The sequence below is a fragment of the Osmerus eperlanus genome, chromosome 17, assembly GCF_963692335.1.
Source record: "Osmerus eperlanus chromosome 17, fOsmEpe2.1, whole genome shotgun sequence".
NCBI lineage: Eukaryota > Metazoa > Chordata > Actinopteri > Osmeriformes > Osmeridae > Osmerus > Osmerus eperlanus.
In genome coordinates, this window is record NC_085034.1 from 11,964,363 (window position 1) to 11,972,176 (window position 7,814).

Consider the following 7,814-nt stretch of genomic DNA (forward strand, 5'->3'; position numbering starts at 1 on the left):
CCAACTAAAACATTTGCCTGACACATACAAATTCAAATTGCCCATCACCGGTACTCGGTGGCTGCAGTCGGCCAAATAGGCTTTGCAAGAGAAGACACATTGTTTTAACTATGAATTTGACTATGATGGGTGTGAAAACAATTTGAATGAAATTATTAAATGAAATCATACTCTACCTTTACCACAATGTCTTTAAAAATGCATTGATTTGTTATGGCTCTCCTCCGAGTTTCGATACAAATTATCAGAAGTAATAAAAGCAATCTTAGATCACAAAAGAAATACATGTAATTGAAAACTTGGCAAGATATACAATATAAATTAGTTTTTGTTCACAGAGGATGAGAAAACGCAGCTTACCACTGTTACAAACTTCCACAAGCGGGAAAGTTTGAATGTGTGCAACCTGAATTATCGCCCCACCCGTAACAATACTGAACCCAGTATAGGAAACAAACAAAATATTAAATAGATTAGAATACATTTTGGAGAAAGTTCACTAAAGAAACTTAGCTTCATTTTAACCTTGTTACTTACTACCCTCTGAACTAAACCAAAATATAAAAAACCTGTCATTACCACTTGAGAAAGTACACTTCACAATATACTACAACACGTCACCCAACAAAGGGAAAGCGACCATAGAGGGCAGCACAGACCCCCCATAATGGACTTGCTACAGGCGTGCCTTATACACTACCCGTGACATCTCAAAATGACGACTGATACCTTACTTGGCATAGAATAAGCAACAACAAAAAAAAATACATATGATTTCCCACACACTCTTGGTAAGAGTGTCAGTGTGTCAGTGTACATGTTCATGACAGCAGTGCTCTAACTAAACTATGAACTGAACCGTTCGTGTATTGAGCGCGTTGCAATGTCATGTTCTGAATCAGCCGATTCACTGGTCTAACTATTCTCCCCACCCAGGTTTTGACAACATTCATCTTACTACCAGAAGAACTACTATCAGTGGACAACGGCATGGGGATTTGGGATCTCCGATCGACACAACGACTGGCAGGCACACAGGGTTCTGATATGGGATTGCTTGGCCCACCAGCTTCTCCTGAGTCTGACTGCACACCCAAGTCAGTGCCCTCCGTATTTGGACTGTCAAACAGCTCGATGGATGCAGAGGCCTCTGCCACCCAACTGGCAGTCCAGACTGTCTTGTCAACTTCTGAGTCTGCAACAAGTGACCCTTCCGATAAGGCTTCCCATTCATGCCTTGTCTCACATGACTCACTCATAATTGATTCGTCAACCTCAACGTCCTTCTCAAGTGGGAGGAAGTTGGCCAAAAGAAGTAAGTCGCGATGAACAACACGGCCCTGCCCATTGGAAGTGTTCCTGACACGATAAGTATGGCACCTGGGGTTAACAGAAACAACGACATATGGGGTCGAGCCCCACCTATCGGCCAGTTTCCTGCGTCCACGCTCCCCTTTGTTCGCCAACAACACCCGGTCACCTTCCACAATGACGTTGCCTTTCATCTTCCTGTTGTACATTTCAGCTTGACGTTCTTGACTATTGAAAGCATAGGATTGTGCAGCAGCCATAGCCTCCCCGAGATCTTGCCTCATCTTAACAACATACTGGTCATAGTCTGCAAGGTCAGTCTCTGCCAGCACCCTGGAACATAACATCAACAGGCAGACGTGGTACTCTTCCATACATTAAATAGAAGGGCGCATACCCCGTTGACTCATGTGCAGTGCAATTGTAAGCAAACGCCAGAGTCTGTAACATCTGCGGCCATTTCTGTTTTGCTCTTGGAGGGAGGGTTCTGATCATACTGCCCAAGGTTCTGTTGAACCGCTCAACTGTCCCATTTCCCATTGGATGGTATGCCGTGGTCCTAGACTTCTTCACTCCAGCAACCTGCAACAACTCTCGGATCAGTTCACTTTCAAAGTTGGCCCCTTGGTCCGAGGTAATCCTCTCAGGAAACCCATACACGCAGAAATACTTCTCCCAGAGCTGCCGTGCCACTTGCTTTGCAGTCTGATCGAGACATTGATAGGCATGAGCCATCTTAGTGAAATGATTTACATTTACATTTATTCATTTAGCAGACGCTTTTATCCAAAGCGACTTCCAAGAGAGAGCTTTACAAAGTGCATAGGTCACTGATCATAACAACGAGATAGCCACAAAACATTGCGAGTAGCCAAAACATGAAGCACACATTGTGAACAACCAAAATAAGTGCCAAAGGGAAGAACCATAAGAGCATGTAGTTAAACAAGTTACAATTAAACAACATGAACTGCTATAAGTGCAAGTGTACCTGTGGAAAAAAAGCAAGCAACAATAATAAAACAATATATCACAGCGAGTACAAAAATTTAAGTCAGTTACCACTAACCACAAGAGCAACAAGTCTCTAAGCAAGAGTCATTGTGATCCTTGAGGAAACTAACATCGGGTCAAGCGAACCATTCCTAAGTACCGTTGTACTCCCGGAACAAGTGCGTCTTGAGCCTTTTCTTGAAGGTGGAGAGACAGTCAGTGTCTCTGATGGAAGTGGGGAGTTGATTCCACCACTGGGGGGCCAGACAGGAGAAGAGCTTGTGTTGGGACCGGGCGGTCTTGAGCGGTGGGACCACCAGGCGGTTGTCTGAAGAAGACCGTAGGTGACGGGTGGGGGTGTAGGGCTGCAGGAGAGACTTGATGTAGACGGGTGCAGTCCCGTTCACTGCTCGGAAGGTCAATACCAGGGTCTTGAATCTGATACGGGCCATGATAGGTAGCCAGTGGAGAGAGATGAGGAGCGGGGTAACATGGGAGCGTCTGGGTAGATTGTAGACCAGGCGGGCCGCTGCGTTCTGAATCCTCTGAAGAGGGCGGGTTGCACATGCTGGGAGACCAGCGAGCAGCGAGTTGCAATAGTACAACTTGGAGAGGACAAGTGCTTGGACTAGCAGCTGGGTGGAGTGCTCAGACAGGTATCTCCTGATCTTCCGGATGTTGTAGAGGGTGAATCTACACGACCGGGAGACCGCAGCAATGTGGGCCGTGAGGGAGAGCTCGTCGTCCATGGTAACCCCAAGGTTCCTGGCAGAGGATGAAGGGGTCACCGTCGCAGATCCCAGGGTGATTGAGAGATCGTGGGAGATGGAGGGTTTAGCCGGGATGATGAGAAGTTCTGTTTTGGCGAGGTTCAGCTGGAGGTGGTGCTCGGTCATCCAGGCGGAGATGTCTGTGAGGCAGGCCTCAATCCTAGCTGAGATCCCCGGATCTGTCGGGGGGAACGACAGGTACAGCTGCGTGTCGTCAGCGTAGCAGTGGTAGGAGAAGCCATGGGAGGTGATGATTGGTCCAAGTGAGGTGGTGTACAGAGAGAAGAGGAGGGGTCCAAGGACGGAGCCCTGTGGGACACCAGTGGAGAGCTGGCGAGGGCCTGACAGTTTGCCTCCCCAGGAAACCTGGTAGGATCTTCCCGACAGGTAGGATGAGATCCACTGGAGTGCAGTGCCAGTGATGCCCATCTCAGAAAGTCTGGCGAGCAGGATCTGGTGGTTAACCGTATCAAACGCTGCAGAAAGGTCCAGCAGAATGATGACAGATGACCTGGAAGCCGCTCTGGCAGACTGGAGGGCAGTGGTGACTGAAAGGAGGGCAGTCTCTGTGGAGTGGCCAGTCTTGAAGCCCGATTGGTTGGGGTCAAGCAGGTTGTTCTGAGAGAGAAAGTTAGACAGTTGGTTAGATACAGCACGTTCAATTGTTTTTGAAAGGAAGGGTAACAGTGATACCGGTCTGTAGTTCTGGAGAACGGCAGGGTTAAGGGAGGGTTTTTTGAGTAGAGGGGTAACTCTAGCCTGTTTGAAGGCAGAGGGGAAGGTGCCAGAGGTAAGAGAGGAGTTTAGGACATGGAGAAGAAAAGTTATGATGGAGGGGGAGATGGTTTGAAAGAGAGGGGAGGGTATAGGATCAAGGGGACAGGAGGTGGGGCGATGAGAGAGAATGAGGTCAGAGATCTCTGCCTCAGACAGGGGAGAAAAAGAGTTTAGACATTTAGTCGGGTCAGTCATGGAGGGTGAGAGGGTAGGACAGGTGGGCTTAGGGAACCGACTGCTAATGTCGGCGACTTTTTTCTCAAAGAAGGAGGAGAAGTCGTCTGCTGTCAGGGTGGAGGGAGGGGGTGGGGGAGGTGGGTTAAGAAGCGTGGAGAAGGTAGAAAAAAGTTTGTGGGGGTTTGAAGCAGAGTTAATTTTGTTCAGAAAGTAGAGGGTTTTAGCACCAGTTATGTGAGAAGAGAAGGATTTGAGGAGGGAGTGATACTTATCAAGGTCTGGACCGCCTTTGGACTTGCGCCATCTCCTCTCAGCTGCCCGAAGGGTGGACCGTTCTTCACGGATAACATCCGTAAGCCACGGGCAGGAGGGAGAAGATCGTGCAGGCCTGGTTGACAGGGGACAGAGAGAGTCAAGTGATGCAGTTAAAGTGGTTAACAAGGTGTCAGTGGCAGTGTTAGTGGGGTGGGACGAGAACTCGTCAATGGGGGGGAGGGAGGATGTTACAATAGAGGAGAAATGGGAGGGGGATAGGGAGCGGATGTTGCGCCGGAAAGTTACAAGGGGAGGGGAGGTAGAAGGAGTTGGAGGGAGAGAGATAGAGAATTGGATAAAGTAGTGATCAGAAATATGCAGTGGGGTTACAGAGTGTCGAACGCCCCTAAAGGAGCCTTCGTTTTGATGGACTTTGGAGAAACAATTTTGAGAAAAAAAATAAAAGAATAATGCTTAATAATGAAAAGTGTGCATTTGGCAAATGTGTTTGACTTTGTGCATACGTATATCCAAGTTGTGCATTAAAAAGTTGTAGATGCTTGCATACATATATAAAGGTTTTGCAATTTTCCGTGCATACATATACCAAGTTTGGTGTTTTCAAGAGGAGTTTTGACCTCTAGCATACGCATGTGTTTTATTAGAAAGAATGTGCATTGGCAAATGTTTTTAAGAAAGTGCTTGCATAATATTTTAAAGAATGTTAAGAAATAGCTTGCAAATGTTTTAGAACCTTTTTTACCTTTTTTGAATTTTAAAAAACGTTGTAGATGTGCATCTTAAAATGGATATGTAGAATTGCTAATGTGTAAAAGTTTAAGGCAGAATGTTTCAGTATGACAGATGCAGAGGATGTGGTTAGGAAATGCTTGAATAGATGAAACCACATTTGACTTTTTGGAGAATACAGGAAACGTGTAGACAGCTACCTGCGTCATGTATGGCCCAAAGTCTAGACAGGGCCATCACGTATTAAAAGATATAAGAATGAAAGTTGGGGGTGAAGAGAGCGCTCTCGGTTGTACTTCTTTAGTCGTGAGTCGAGTAGTCGAGGTTTTTCCTGAGCCTGTTTTTTGTAGAGTGTCCACCTGTGCCTATTTTAGCAAAGAGCTCCTTTTTTGTCAGTTGTACTGCTGTTTTATTAGTGACCCAGGGTCCGCGTTTTCTTATTTTTTTTGTCGGCCTTAGTAAAGGAGGTTTAGCTTACCTTTTTCTTTTTACACTTTTGTTTCTGTTCCAATAATCTGCCAATAAAAATTTGAAAAGACAGTCGTTGCCCTACCGCCCATTTGTGCGCCCCTCGCTCGAGACCAAGGGATCCACTCAGCGACCCACACCTAGACTCAGGTGAGTTCCCCGGGAATCGCGACCAGTCATTTAGGCACGAAAACTGCCCAGCTGGTGTTTACGCGAAACAGGGTCTTGAAGTGTTCATCTGCTCAGACACATATACTCTCTCGATAGGTGCGGTGTTGCGTCTCACAGATAAACTAACGGGGGGAATAAGGGCGGACGAGGGCCCTTGAACGTTTTTGTTATCGGGTGGGAAGGGCATTGTAACCGGGAGGGAAACGTAGCCAAGGAATAAGTGATCGATAAACTATGATGTGTTGCCCAAAAAAGGGCCTATAAACATTTGCTGCTATAAAAGATCTCTTGAGGTTTGCGTTCGGAGGCCCCCGGTGAGCGTCTGTGACATCGTGGTTTGGTTGGGTGCGGAGGTTCCTTGCCGGGAGGGAGCCTCAGACTAACTCGTAGCCAAGCGTGTGTTCTCCGCACACGTAGCCTATGCAAAATCGTGAGACCCTGGGCGTGAGTTGGGTGGCGTAGCGAGGCGTAACAATATTATATTATATATATATATATATATATATTTGTTGCCGGGGGACCAGCACCCTGGTCAGCGTCCTCGAGTCCCCACACGATCGTTCGACAAGAGGTTAAGTCAGTGATACAGTTACGTGTCAGGATGAGGTCTAGCTGTTTGCCTGCTTTGTGGGTCGCCGGTGTGCTCAGCAACGTCAGGTCGAAGGAGGTCAGGAGAGACAAGAAGTCGACGGCCTGAGTTCCTTGGAGGTGGATGTTGAAGTCCCCAAGGACTATCAGGGGGGTTCCATCATCCGGGAGGACGCTGAGGAGCATGTCCAGCTCCTCCACAAAGTCGGCTAGCGGGCTTGGTGGGCGATAAAGAACAATTAAGCATGCTTTGATAGGATCAGTTAGCATCGCACAATGGTGTTCAAATGATTTGGCAGTAACAGGGAGTGGTGTGGATGTGTATTTAATATGTGGGGAAAGAAGCAACCCTGTCCCACCACCCCGCCCGGTTGAGCGGGGTGAGTGAGTGAAGAAGTGGTTGACGGAGAGAGCAGCTGGAGTTGCAGTGTTCTCAGGGCGGATCCATGTCTCTGTCAGCGCAAGGGCATGAAGAGAAGCATGAGATGCAAACGCTGGGATGAAGTCTGCCTTGTTCACAGCAGACTGGCAGTTCCAGAGCCCTATAGAAAGAGAGAGGGCAGGTGGAGAAGATCTGGATAGGTAGTGAAGGTTAGAAGTTGACCGTATATACTTTGTGATATATCTACGTCTACGGGTAGTGTAGTGAACGGGAATGCTGAAGAAACACATGCTAGCTATGAATATGTTCTAGGTGGATTAGAATACAAATAGGGTGATACTTGTCAGAAGAGGTGATCCACCACGTCGGCCATTCTCGGTGGACTCCCGCAGGTAGACTCCCTGTCTTTGTTCGACCGACTCCCGCAGGTAGACTCCCTGTCTTTGTTCGACCGACTCCCGCAGGTAGACTCCCTGTCTTTGTTCGACCGACTCCCGCAGGTAGACTCCCTGTCTTTGTTCGACCGACTCCCGCAGGTAGACTCCCTGTCTTTGTTCGACCGACTCCCGCAGGTAGACTCCCTGTCTTTGTTCGACCGAGTCTTCGTGCGCCGAGGCTGCCAGACGAGGCTGCCTCTGCAGTGCTAATCGCCTAAATATGCTAAAGGCGCAGCTGACAATGGCCCTAATTATGTAAACAAAGCCAGGGTCTCACACGGCGGCAAGTACCCTGAAACTCGATCTCTAGCTAGCTACCTATTGACCAATTTAGCTGCTATACCCTTACCCTCTGTCCTAGAGGCAACGTTTTTGCAAAAACACAAATGAATGAAACAAACTCTGGTTACTTACAGTCAGATGGCAGTCACGAAGTACACTCAGTAAGACACTATTAGCTCTGAATCTGATTACAGAAGTCAGGGCTGATTTAACCAAATTCTACAATGGCCCTAATTATGTAAACAAAGCCAGGGTCTCACACGGCGGCAAGTACCCTGAAACTCGATCTCTAGCTAGCTACCTATTGACCAATTTAGCTGCTATACCCTTACCCTCTGTCCTAGAGGCAACGTTTTAGCAAAAACACAAATGAATGAAACAAACTCTGGTTACTTACAGTCAGATGGCAGTCACGAAGTACACTCAGTAAGACACTATTAGCTCTGAATCTGA